Below are 12,049 nucleotides of genomic sequence, written 5' to 3' on the forward strand. Positions count from 1 at the left end.
CAGTTGATTCTTTGTGAGTAGAAGCACAATTCTCCATTAGTTTTAAATTTTAATAACTTTTAAAACTTGTTCTGTAAGTTTGATTTAGTTCTCTAAAATGTATGGACCTTAATTTCTTAACAAGATCTTTTTTCTCCCTTTTTATTCTTTTTTTTTCTAATCATTTTAAACATATTTGTTTGTATAACTTACCTATTTACATACTGATATTGTGTAAGTTATTATCCCAAAACTTGGAGGCCTAAAACCAAAACCACTTATTCTTATGCATCTGCTGATTGGCTGGGGCAGGTCTGCAGAGTGAGGCTAGGCTCAACTGGGAACCTCTGCTTAACATGGTGGCAGCTGGCATGGCTTCACTTCTCACTGCAGATCTGTGGGCAGCCGGAACAGCTCTGCTTCTAGAATGTTCTTTCAGGGCCCTAGCTGAAAGGGCAACAGCCACTCAGGGGAAGATCTTCTCATCATGACTGAAGAGTCACAGAAGAACAAACAGAAATATATGAGCCTTCTTAAGACTTACTCTGGGAACTGATCCATGGTTACTTCCTCCACATGCCACTGGTCAAAACAAGGCATCTACTTAAGCTCTAAGTTAAGGGGTGTAAAAGTACATTCTGCCTTTGATGAGGCCATTGCAAGGGTGCAATGCAAAGAGGGATGGAGTGTTGGGGCCAGTAATAATTCAACCTGTCACAATTCAATCTATTGACCCTATTCAATGGTTCAATGATTCAAAGTTTTGGGGAGGTCAAATTGTTCTGTATGTTGTTTTGTTTGCTCTAATTCATAGTGTGTATTTTCTTGTGTGTCTTGTAATTTTGTTTTGTGTTTTTTTAAAGTATTTATTTATGTGAGAGAGAGGGTGAGTGGGGGAGGTGGAGAAAGAGAGAGAGAGAGAGAGAGAGAGAGAGAGAGAGAGAGAGAGAGAATCCAAAGCAGGCTCTGCTGATAGCGGAGAGCCCGATGCAGAGCTCAAACTCATGGACTGTGAGATCATGACCTGAGCTGAAGTCAGACACTCAACCAACTGAGCTACCCAGGCACTCCAGTGTTTTGTAATTTTGGATTGTGTGTTCACATATGGTGGGGCTTTTTCTATGGGACTTCCACGTGGCTTTCCTTGAGGAAACATCCTTCAAAAGTGACTTTCTTCTAAGTCCCCTGAGGCTCATATTGGATAAAGACTACTTGGGGTATCTGGCTCTCACAAAGAGTAGAAATTGAAATCCACACTTGTGTGAGAACATGTCTGTGGTTACTAAATCTCAAGGGAGGCCTCTTCCCCTCCTACCAGCACCAGGGCCAGGAGAGAGAGGCACCAATGACTTTTATGCAGGAGTTTCACTTCCAACTCTGCCACAACTGGGCCCAAAGCCTTGTCTCCTGTTCCAATATCATTATTAGATATTGGATTCTGGGAGGAATCTGGGCAGAAACATCTGATTGACTGAACCCAAAGCATGGTCCCAAGCCTGAAAGGTGCTTTCTTCTCATTTCAGCTTCCATAATGGAAGGTAGACTCTGTGTCTTAGGCACTCCCTTCTCATTGGGAAGGGTGTGGATGCCTGTTCAGAGGCAGCTGAACTTCTCTTACCTGCCTGAGTCTCTGTTTGCCCCATTTCCCCCTACCTCTGTCCCATGCTTCAGGGATATAGTTTCCTTTCCCTTCTTTTTGTGATGCTTACCTGCCTCCATGCAATATTTTGGAGTTTTCTTCTCCTAAATTGGTTGTAAATCTCTTACTCTCTACTTCATGTTGTGCAGATAAGCTCATGGGCTTAGCTCTTTTGAAAGTGTTCTTGCTGAGCCCTGTCAGAATCTCTGAGTTCAGTTCAATTAAATTCTATAAACCTTAATGAATACATTTTTTCTGATTCAGAAAATCATTACTTTTTGTGGGAATTTCCTGATTTTGGTTTTTTGGGGATGCATAGTCCAGGCCCTCAGGGATCTCACGTTCTAGTGGAGGAGACCTAGAAACTTTGACTATCAAAATTCTTAGTCCAAGTTTCTCTTTTCAAAGCCTTTCAGGTGTTGAAAAGCCTAGGCCACTTTTACTTCTTGAGGCTCTTGCTATATTAAATAGTAATTGTATATAAAGATTATGGTATGTTTCAAAGATGTAAAATTTTTTAAAAGTTTATTTTTGAGAGAGACAGAGAACACAAGTGGGGGAGGGACAGAGAGAGAGAGAGAGAGAGAGAGAGAGAGAGAATCCTAAATAGGCTCCACACTGTCAGCGCAAAGCTTGAACTCATGTACGGTGGGATCATGACCGGAGCCGAAATCAAGAGTCGGTTGCTTAACTGACTGAGCCACCCAGGCATCCCCCCAAGATGTAAAATTTGAATGCTTTTTGACACATATGCTAAAGTGTAATGGTATGTATGATCTCATTTGGAAATAGATGTTCCACTGATGTTACTGCTGGGTTGGTGTTCTCAGTCTTGGCCTGTCCCCTCCCTGTCTCTACTCACATATACCCTGTTGTCATCTCCTTAGTCCCTCTGGGGGCCTCTCTTAAGACAGTCCTGGGAAGGCATCTGAGCTCCCTGCCATACTGTGTTCTGTTCTTTACAGGAACCGACTGCTATAAGGCTGACAATAGTTCTTCTCATGGCTAAAGCTTGGCTTGGGAACCTGTGGTCCTAACCTAATGCCTGGGCATCTGATCTTGGGAAGCTTTTGGATCCTTTGCTGAGCTTGGCTTCCCGTGTCTGTCCCTCATCCCCCCTTTTAAGAATCCATCATCCCCCCCACCCTTGAGTTTCTGTTTCTGCTTTTAGAGATCCTCTGGATCACAGCTAAGCTGGGATGATTGAGGTTCTCTGAGTTCAGGGTATGGCCTAGGTAATTAGGTCCCCCACACCCTAAGGTTCTCTGTGATACTTTGCTGTGCTACCCCCCTTGCTGGAGTGGGGTAGAAAAAGGGGTACAGTCTTTTAGAAATAGTATTTTGCACTTAACAAAGACTCCACACGTACAGACCCAGGAATAAATGTAGATTCCACCAGGGAAAGCCACTTAATTGTATTAAACTCTCAGACTTATCGGATGAAGGATAAATCCGATTTATCAAAGCTAAGAGTCACTAATACTCTGGGTGAACATCCAGGTTTAAGAGGATGGTTCTCATCAGTTGGCATAATGGGCTGAAGTGGACACGATGGCATTTTGCTGTTGCAGATGTCCCATGTGTCACTTTTAGTACCCAAATTCCCAATTACATAAGCTCATATTAGTAATAGTTAGTGGCAGCTCACCAAACTAGTATCACTCTGATACAAAACATCTTACATGGCACACAGAGAAGCCAAGGAACAATTTTATTTAGGGCTTTTAGTTGAAGTGTAAGCAAAGTGAGAATAGATGGTGTGATTACCTAAGGCTGTCCAAACACCTAATTCAAATAGCATTTGTGTGTGTGTGTGGGGGGGGGGGAGGGAATGTAAAGTACTAAGATTCATGCAGAAGAAAATCTGAGTAGACAAACTGTTGCTGGAGACAGTAAAAAAATTTTTACAGAGTGACATAAAAAAGACATTGAAATAAGAGTTGATGTCTATTCTTCTCCAAGTATTCCAAAAAATAGAAGAGGAAGGAAAACGTCCAAATTCCATCAGGCCAGTATCACCCTGATACCAAAACCAGATAAAGACACGAGAAAAGCAAACTACAGGCCAATATCTCTGATGAACATGAATGCAAAAAACCTCAAATAAACACTAGCAAACTGAATCCAACAATACGTTAAAAAAAAATTCACCATGATCAAGTGGGATCTATTCCTGGGTTGCAAGGGTGGGTCAATATTTGCAAATCAGTCATGTGAGACATCACATCAATGGAGAAGGATAAAAACCATATGATCATTTCAATAGATGCAGAAAAAGCAGTTGGTGAAGTACAATAGCCATTCATGATAAAAATCCTCAACAAAGTAGGTTTAGAGGGAACGTACCTCAACATAATAAAGGCTATATATGAAAACCCCACAGCTAACATCATACTCAATGGGGAAAAACTGGGAGCTTTTCTCCTAAAGACAGGAACAAGACAAGGATGTCCACTCTCACTACTTTTATTCAACATAGTACTGGAAGTCTTAGCCATAGCACTCCGACAAAAAAAAAAAGAAAGAAAAAAAAAAGAAAAAAAAAAAAGAAAGAAAGAAAAGGCATCCAAACTGGCAAAGAAGAAATAAAACTTTCACTGTTTGCAGATAACATGACTGTATATAGAAAACCCGAAAGACTACACCAAAAATCTACTAGAACTGATAAATGAATTCAATAAAGTTGCAGATACAAGACCAATGTTCAGAAATCTGTTGCATTTATATACACTAATAATGAAGCATCAGAAAGAGAAATTAAGAAGACAATCCCATTTACAGTTGCAACAAAAATAACAAGATACCTAGGAATAAAGCTAACCAAAGAAGTGAAAGACCTGTACTCCAAGAACTATAAAACACTGATGAGAGAAGTTGAAGATGACACAAAGAAATAGAAAGACATTCCATGCTCATGGATTGGAAGAACAAATATTGTTAAAATGTCTATACTAACAAAAACAATCTACAGATTTAATGCAATCCCTATCAAAATACCAACAGCATTTTTCATAGAACTAGAACAAACAATCCTAAAATTTGTATGGAACAACAAAAGACCCCAAATATCCAAAGCAATCTTGAAAAAACAAAGCTGGAATATATCATACTTCCAGACCTCAAATCATATTACAAAATTGTAGTAATCAAAACAGTATGGTATGGGCACAAAAGTAGACATAAATCAATGGAACAGAATAGAAAATCCAGAAACAAACCCAAAATTATATGGCCAATTAATCCTCAACAAAGCAGGAAAAAATAGCCAATGGGAAAAAGATAGTTTCTTCAACAAATGGTGTTGGGAAAACTGGACAGCAACATGCAAAAGAATGAAACTGGACCACTTTTGTACACCATACACAAAAATAAATTCAAAATCGGTTAAAGACCTAAATGTGATACCTGAAACCATAAAAATCCTAGAGGAGAGAACAGGAAGTAATTTCTCTGATATTGGCTATTGCAACATTTTTCTAGATTTATCTCCTGAGGCAAGGGAAATAAAGGCAAAAATAAACTAATGAGACTACAACAAAATGAAAAGCTTCTGCACAGTGAAGGAAATAGTCAACAACATTAAAGGGCAACCTACTGACTGGGGGAAGATATTTGCAAATGACATGTTTGATAAGGGTTAGTATCCAAAATCTATAAAGAACTTATACAATTCAACACCAAAAAAAAAAAAAAAATCCAAATAATCCAATTGAAAAATGGACAAAAGACATGAACAGACATTTCTCCAAGGAAGACATACTGATGGCCAACAGACACATAAAAATATGTTTAATATCACTCATCATCAGGGAAATGCAAATTAAAACTACAATGAGGTATCACTTCACACCTGTCAGAATGGTGAAAAACAAAGACAAAAGAAACAAGTGTTGGGGAGGATGTGGAGAAAAAGGAACCCTCTCTTAACTATTGGTGGGAATGCAAACTGGTGCAGCCACTGTGGAAAACAGTATGGGGGTTCCTCAAAAGTAAAAAATAGAACTACCCTATGATCCAGTAATTGTACTACTGGGTGTTTATCCAAAAAGTACAAAAACACTAATTCAAAGGGATATATGCACTCCTATGTTTATTGCCACATTATTTACAATAGTCAAATTATGGAAGCAGCCCAGGTGTCCATCAATAGATGAATGGATAAAGAAGAAGTGAATATAATGGAATATTATTAAGCCATAAAAAAGAATGAAATCTTGCCATTTGCAACAACATGGATGGAGCTGCAGAGTATAATACTAGGTGAAAAAAGTCAGATAGAGAAAGACAAATACCATATGATTTCACTAATATGTGGAATTTAAGAAAACAATGAGCAAAAGGGGGAAAAAGAGGGGGAGAGAAATTAAAGAAACAGACTCAACTACAGAGAACAAACCCAATGGTTACCAGAGGGGAGGTGGTGATGGGGATGGATGAAATAGGTGATGGGGATTAAGGAGTGCACTTGTGAAGAACACTGGGTGATGTATAGAATTCTTTTTTTTTTTTTTTTAATTTTTTTTTCAACGTTTTTAATTTATTTTTGGGACAGAGAGAGACAGAGCATGAACAGGGGAGAGGCAGAGAGAGAGGGAGACACAGAATCGGAAACAGGCTCCAGGCTCCGAGCCATCAGCCCAGAGCCTGATGCGGGGCTCGAACTCACGGACCGCGAGATCGTGACCGGGCTGAAGTCGGACGCTTAACCGACTACGCCACCCAGGCGCCCCGATGTATAGAATTCTTGAATCACTATATTGTACACCTGAAACTAATATAACACTGTATGTTAACTATACTGGAATTAAAAAATACTAAATGAAGGCAAAAAAAAAAAAAGGTATCAAGTCTGATGGGCTTTACAGACAAGTTTGTTCAAACCTGGGGCACCTGGGTAGCTCAGTTGGTTAAGTGTCCGACTTTGGTTGAGGTCATGATCTCATGGTTTGTGAGTTCGAGCCCCATGGTGGGATCTTTGCCGTCAGCACAGAGCCTGCTTCAGATCCTCTGCCTAGCTTTTTCTCTTCCCCTCCCCTGTTCCTGTGCATTCTCTCTCTCTCAAAAATAAACATTAAATTAAAAAAAGTTTATTCAAACCTTCAAGGGATCATGCTATTAAAACAATTGCAGAGGGTAGAGTTTACTTTAATTGGTCCTTGGCCTGAGTATAGAATTCCAGGTTGAAAATCAATTTTCTCAGAATTTTGAAGGCATTGATCCATTGTCCTGTAGCTTCCAGTATTGTTGCAAATTGTGGTGCCATTCTGATTCTTGAGACCACGTATGGAACTATGTTCTCTCTCTGCAGTCTTGTAGGCTCATCTCTTTGTCTTCTGTGTTCTGAACATTTTCAGTAGTGTGGACCTATATTGTTCATTGGGCTGGGCACTCAGTGATTTGTTTCAGACTCTTTCATGTAAGATGTTTTCCTCAAATGCCTGGCATCCTTGGCTGTGTGCTCATGTCTAAGAAAGGGTCACTAAGATACTGGGATGTTCAGAGTGAATGGGTGGGACTTTGTGACTGATCTTCATTGCATGGACATAGAGTGGCTCTACTTCCTTAGGGAGCCCTTAGTGGCCACATCTTTAGGTCTTTCCTTTTGGGTCTGTCAGATTCCACTGAGAAGACTCTTCTAAACACCTGCCTAGAGAATATATACATGGCTTTCAGGATTCTGAAGAGGAGTGAAAAAAATGAAAGGAGAATATATTCTGCCAGATTTTATTTTATTTTTTAAATATTTAAAACAAATGTTTATTTTTGAGACAGAGAGCCGTGGGGGAGGGGCAGAGAGAGAGGAAGACAGAAGATCCGAAGCAGGCTCTGTGCTGATGGCAGAGAGCTGGATGCAGGGCTCGAACTCATGAACCACAAGATCATGACCAGAGCCAAAGTATGATGCTTAACTGAGCCACCCAGGCACCCCTAAAATATTGTTTAATAATGTTAGTGTGGGTGCCTTGAAATGGGCACTTTTTAAAAAAATTTTTAAGTGGTTATTTATTTTTGAGAGAGAGAGAGAGAGAGAGAGAGAGAGGCAGAGAGAGAGGGAGACAGAATTGGAAGCAGGCTCCAGGCTCTGAGCTGTCAGCACAGAGCCTGACACGGGGCTTGAACTCATGAACCACGAGATCATGACCTGAGCCGAATTTGGACGCTCAACGAACTGAGCCACTCAGGCACCCCAAAATGGGTACTTTCATGCAATGCTATTGAATATTTAAATATTTTTTTTCTGGAAACCAACTTGCAGGTCATATAGAAAAAAGTCCTGAACAATGAATAATATATCAAGCTTTCTTGTTCAGAACCTTAGAGAATGCTATTCCCTTTGTCCGGGATGCTCTCCCCATCTCTTCTGTGGAGCATCCCTCCTCACCTTCCTCAAGGCAGCCTTCTGTGGCCAGCAGTCTTCTCTTTTTATAGCCTCATCTAGAAGCAGCATTCTGGGAGCCAGCTGGGAGGGAGGGGGAGAAGGCTGAGGGTCTCACCATTAAGTGTGTAAACTTCCATTCAACTGCCCTCTGGTCTTTATACTACTCCCACCCTGTACTCTCTATGGTGTTTCCCCCTCCTCCTCTGCTTTGTCTTCTCCTGAGAATAAGCTCCCATCCCTGTAAGGGTGGGGGAAGGAGGGTCCTCAGTGCCCAGTGCCTTCAGTCAGCTCTCTTGTTTCCAGCTCCACCTTTTCTCCCACGATCAGAGGTGGCTGGTGCTTCCAGTTCTTAGAATTTGTGCGTTTCTGCATTTCTGAATAACCCACAATGGATTACTTCCACAATCAGAAAAAAGCCCCTAGCTTTTTAAAATGAAAAAATGTCATACCTTTGACCCAGTAATTTCACTGCTTGGAATGTCTTTCTTTTAAGGAAATAGGCAATTTGGAAAACACTTATGTACAGGCATCTACATCATGGTACAATTTATAACAGAGGATAATTGATTGCAAACAATCTAAAAATCCAATATCACGGTCATGGTTAAGTAGAGAATGATAAAGTTGTGTGATAAAGCCATTAAGTGTTGTTTCCAATTTGATGACATGGGGAAAAGCTTTATGACTTATGTAAAATGAAAAAAGAATATAAAACTGTAGGTACAACTTCACTCAGATTTTATTTAAAAATATGCATGGAAAGGGGGTGCCTGGGTGGCTTAGTGAGTTAAGTGTCTGACTTCAGCCCAGGTCATGATCTCACGGCTTGTGAGTTTGATGCCTGCATCGGGCTCTGTGCTGACAGCTTGGAGCCTGAGCCTGCTTAGAGTTCTGTGCCCCCCTCTCTCTCTGCCCCTTCCCTGCTCACACTCTGTCTCTGTCTCTGTCTCTCTCTCTCAAAAATAAATAAACATTGAAAAAGTTTAAAAAAATATGCATGGAAGAGCCTGAAAGGAATTATTTCTGAATATTAATAGTTAGTATGCCTGGATGGCGGGACCTCATTATCTACAATGATCATGCATGACCTTTATAATCTGGAAAAAATTTCTATATATGGAAAAGAGGAGAAAATAGCAAAGTTAATATAATCCTACGTTGCATTCATAGAGGTAGAAGTTTTGAGTCAAGAGAGATTGATAATCTGGATTCTGACCACTTGAACTATCATGTCTAGCACTGAGGGGAGTGATGCACCTGTTAAGAGGAAAGTAGACAACTTATTGGTTGGCCAGAGACTTCTGGAAATCAGTCAGCTGGAAAAATAGGGTAAGAGCAGATTCAGGACCAGCCTGGTGGCTATCTGCATGTGACTATAGTTCTTGCATGGGAAGGACAGAAAGATTGAGCCTTGTGTGGCACTTGTGGTCAGAGCCAGGGCCGGTGGGGGAAGTTGTAAGGTGGAGAAAGAAATTCTGACAATTCTGTGATGGAGATCCCTTCCTGTAAACATCCGTGGGCATGCTGAGATTAGTGTAAAAAGGAAACAAAAGGATCTACACTCAAGGAACCGGGGGTTGTCCGCAGAATCATGAGGTCAGCAACCCAGCGGCCAGTGAGCCAGCACATTAGATTGGAAAGAAGTTTGACATCACCCAACCCTGACAGCTCTGTTTATGCACAGCTCATGACGTTCACATGCTCCCCTGGGTCACAGATAAGATGACCTTGGGTTATGCAAAATTCCCAGTGCACTCCAAATAATCCTGTCCCTTTCTTTCCTACTTAGGAAGGCAATGTGAATTCAAGTGACTGGAACTGATCTTATTATAGAAACAAAGTTGAATCTGTTCTGATTGATGAAAAATAGCACATCACTTGTGAGCTTTAGACTGGTGATTAGTGACAGGTTACTCCCTGTTTCTCATTCAACCCTTTCATTTCACAGGGGGAAACTGAGGCCCAGAGAGGGACAGGGACTGGAGTCAAGTGAGTGTGAGGAGAGTCAGGAGTAAAGCCCCCAGTGGCTCTTTCTGTGACCCAGAATTGCCTGTTGCCAACATAGATTTGGGTGGTGGTGAGGAATAGGCAGGTGGGAGGAAGAAGTGAGCTGGAATCTGCTGGGTTCCATCCAGGCCCGCATCTCCGAGGAGGTGCCTGAGACCAACACACACTTCACGTACTCCTTGGCCTTGCCCCACTAGTGCTTAGAGGTGAGGCGGGGCGGGTGGGGTGGTATGCTGTGTCCCCCAAAGAGGCATGCTGAAGTCCTAACCCCCAGTATCTCAGAATGTGGCCTTACTTGGAAATGGTCTTTACAGAGGTAATCAAGTTACAATGACGTCATTAGGAGGAACTTAATCCAATATGGCTGATGTCCTTACGAAAAAACGTGGACACAGAGACAGACACATGCAGAGGGAGAATCCCATGTGCAGATGAAGGCAGAGAGTGGGGCAATGCTTCTGCAAGCCGAGGAATGTCAAAGACGGCTGGCAACCCACCGGAAGCTGGGAGAGAGGCCTGGAACAGACTCTCCCTCACAGGCCCCAGAAGGAACTGACCCTGCAGACACACTGATCTCAGACTTCTAGCGGCCAGAAGTGTGAGAGAATAAATTTCTGTGGTTGAAGTCCCCTCCACCCTGTCTGTGGTACTTTGTCACGAAAGCCAAGTGGCATGGAACTCGTAGCCCCTCTGCATTCATGTCTTCACCCTACTGCACTGGCCCACCTACCTTGTGTGGCTCCATTCCATGGCACTATTCTTATCCTCTGACCACAGCCCATTTGCCCTCGTGGTTGTGTGGCCACCAGTCTAGGACCCAACCCCAGCCTTGCCCAAGAGCCAGGTCCCTGGCCTGACCCCAGACCCAACTCCAAGCTCAGAGCAGGCGACCCTTGAGGGAGGGGAAGGATACCTTCCTTACTCACCTAACCCTTTTTTCTCTTACCTTTCCAAGCCAGGACAGGTAGGGAATACCTACTGGAAGCAGGCTTCTAGAGCCCTCAGACTGGGCTGGCTCTCAGAGACTGACCTCTAAGCCACAGATCTGGCCTCTCACCCTGGCTGGGGAAGAACCCCTTGGAAGAGGACCTCAGTGTCCCAGATCATGCCATTCTTATTCACGAACAGCCTGCTTTCTGCCAAGTCTATCTCAATCCTTCATGTCATAGACATGTGGGATTTTGACTGATGGAAGTGAATGATGGGCTAGGCCCATGGGGAATAAAAGTGACTCTGCGGTGATCCTTAGAGACTCACTGGGGAGATAAAACAGGCTCATACTAAGCAGCGGTTCAGTTTCCTGAGGTAGAGATCATCACTGGGGACTGGCTGGAGAAATCAGGGAGGGCTTCCTGGGGGAAGAAGGACCTGTGATAACCTTGCTAGAGGCTGAGCTGAATTTCACTACATGACTACTATGAGCCAGGCAGACTCACGTACATTCTCTTATTTTTGTTTCTTGTAACTTGTGAGGCAGGCAGTGTTATATGCATATTACAGAGAGAACAGAGACTTAGAGAAGGGAAACAATTGACTTAAGACCACAAGGCTTTGTACATGTCAGAAGTAGCATTTAAATTGAGGACCCTCTGATATCAAAGCTCATCTTTCTGCACTCAGGTACTGCCTTTTTCGTTGTAGTGTGGTGTTTGGAAGTGGGGGGAAGGGCACTATAGGTCATCAAAGGAGCAAGGTGGGAACATACCTGGATGAGTCTGGGGAGCCATGAGGAGGCTGGTCTGTCAGATCTCTGGGACTCAGAAGGAACAACAGAAGCTGGAGGAATTATAGGGCTGTGACTTTTCAGGCTGAGCATCCAAACTTGATGGGAAAGTCGTGAATAAGTTAGTTCTAGGGTGAGGGGTACAGAGCTGGTGTTTGGAGACCTATCTTGATGGGAATAGGGATGAGCTGCCAACATGCTGTAAAGCTCTCAAGGAGAGGCGTGTGGCCACATGGGATGGACCCCAGGTCCCTGTCCAGCCCCAGATCTCCCTGACTAGGGGAAGACAGCCAGCTTGCCTCTGAGGGCCACTATCTGAGTG

General features: G+C 42.6%; 1 protein-coding gene across 3 annotated transcripts in view; it reads right to left on the minus strand.

Annotated features, from left to right (window-relative positions):
* GJB3 (gap junction protein beta 3) overlaps positions 1-12,049 on the minus strand; it is a 215,587-nt gene that overhangs the window by 169,775 nt on the left and 33,763 nt on the right. The window lies entirely within an intron of this gene.

This window comes from Neofelis nebulosa, chromosome 2 (assembly GCF_028018385.1).
Source record: "Neofelis nebulosa isolate mNeoNeb1 chromosome 2, mNeoNeb1.pri, whole genome shotgun sequence".
Taxonomy (NCBI): Eukaryota; Metazoa; Chordata; class Mammalia; order Carnivora; family Felidae; genus Neofelis; species Neofelis nebulosa.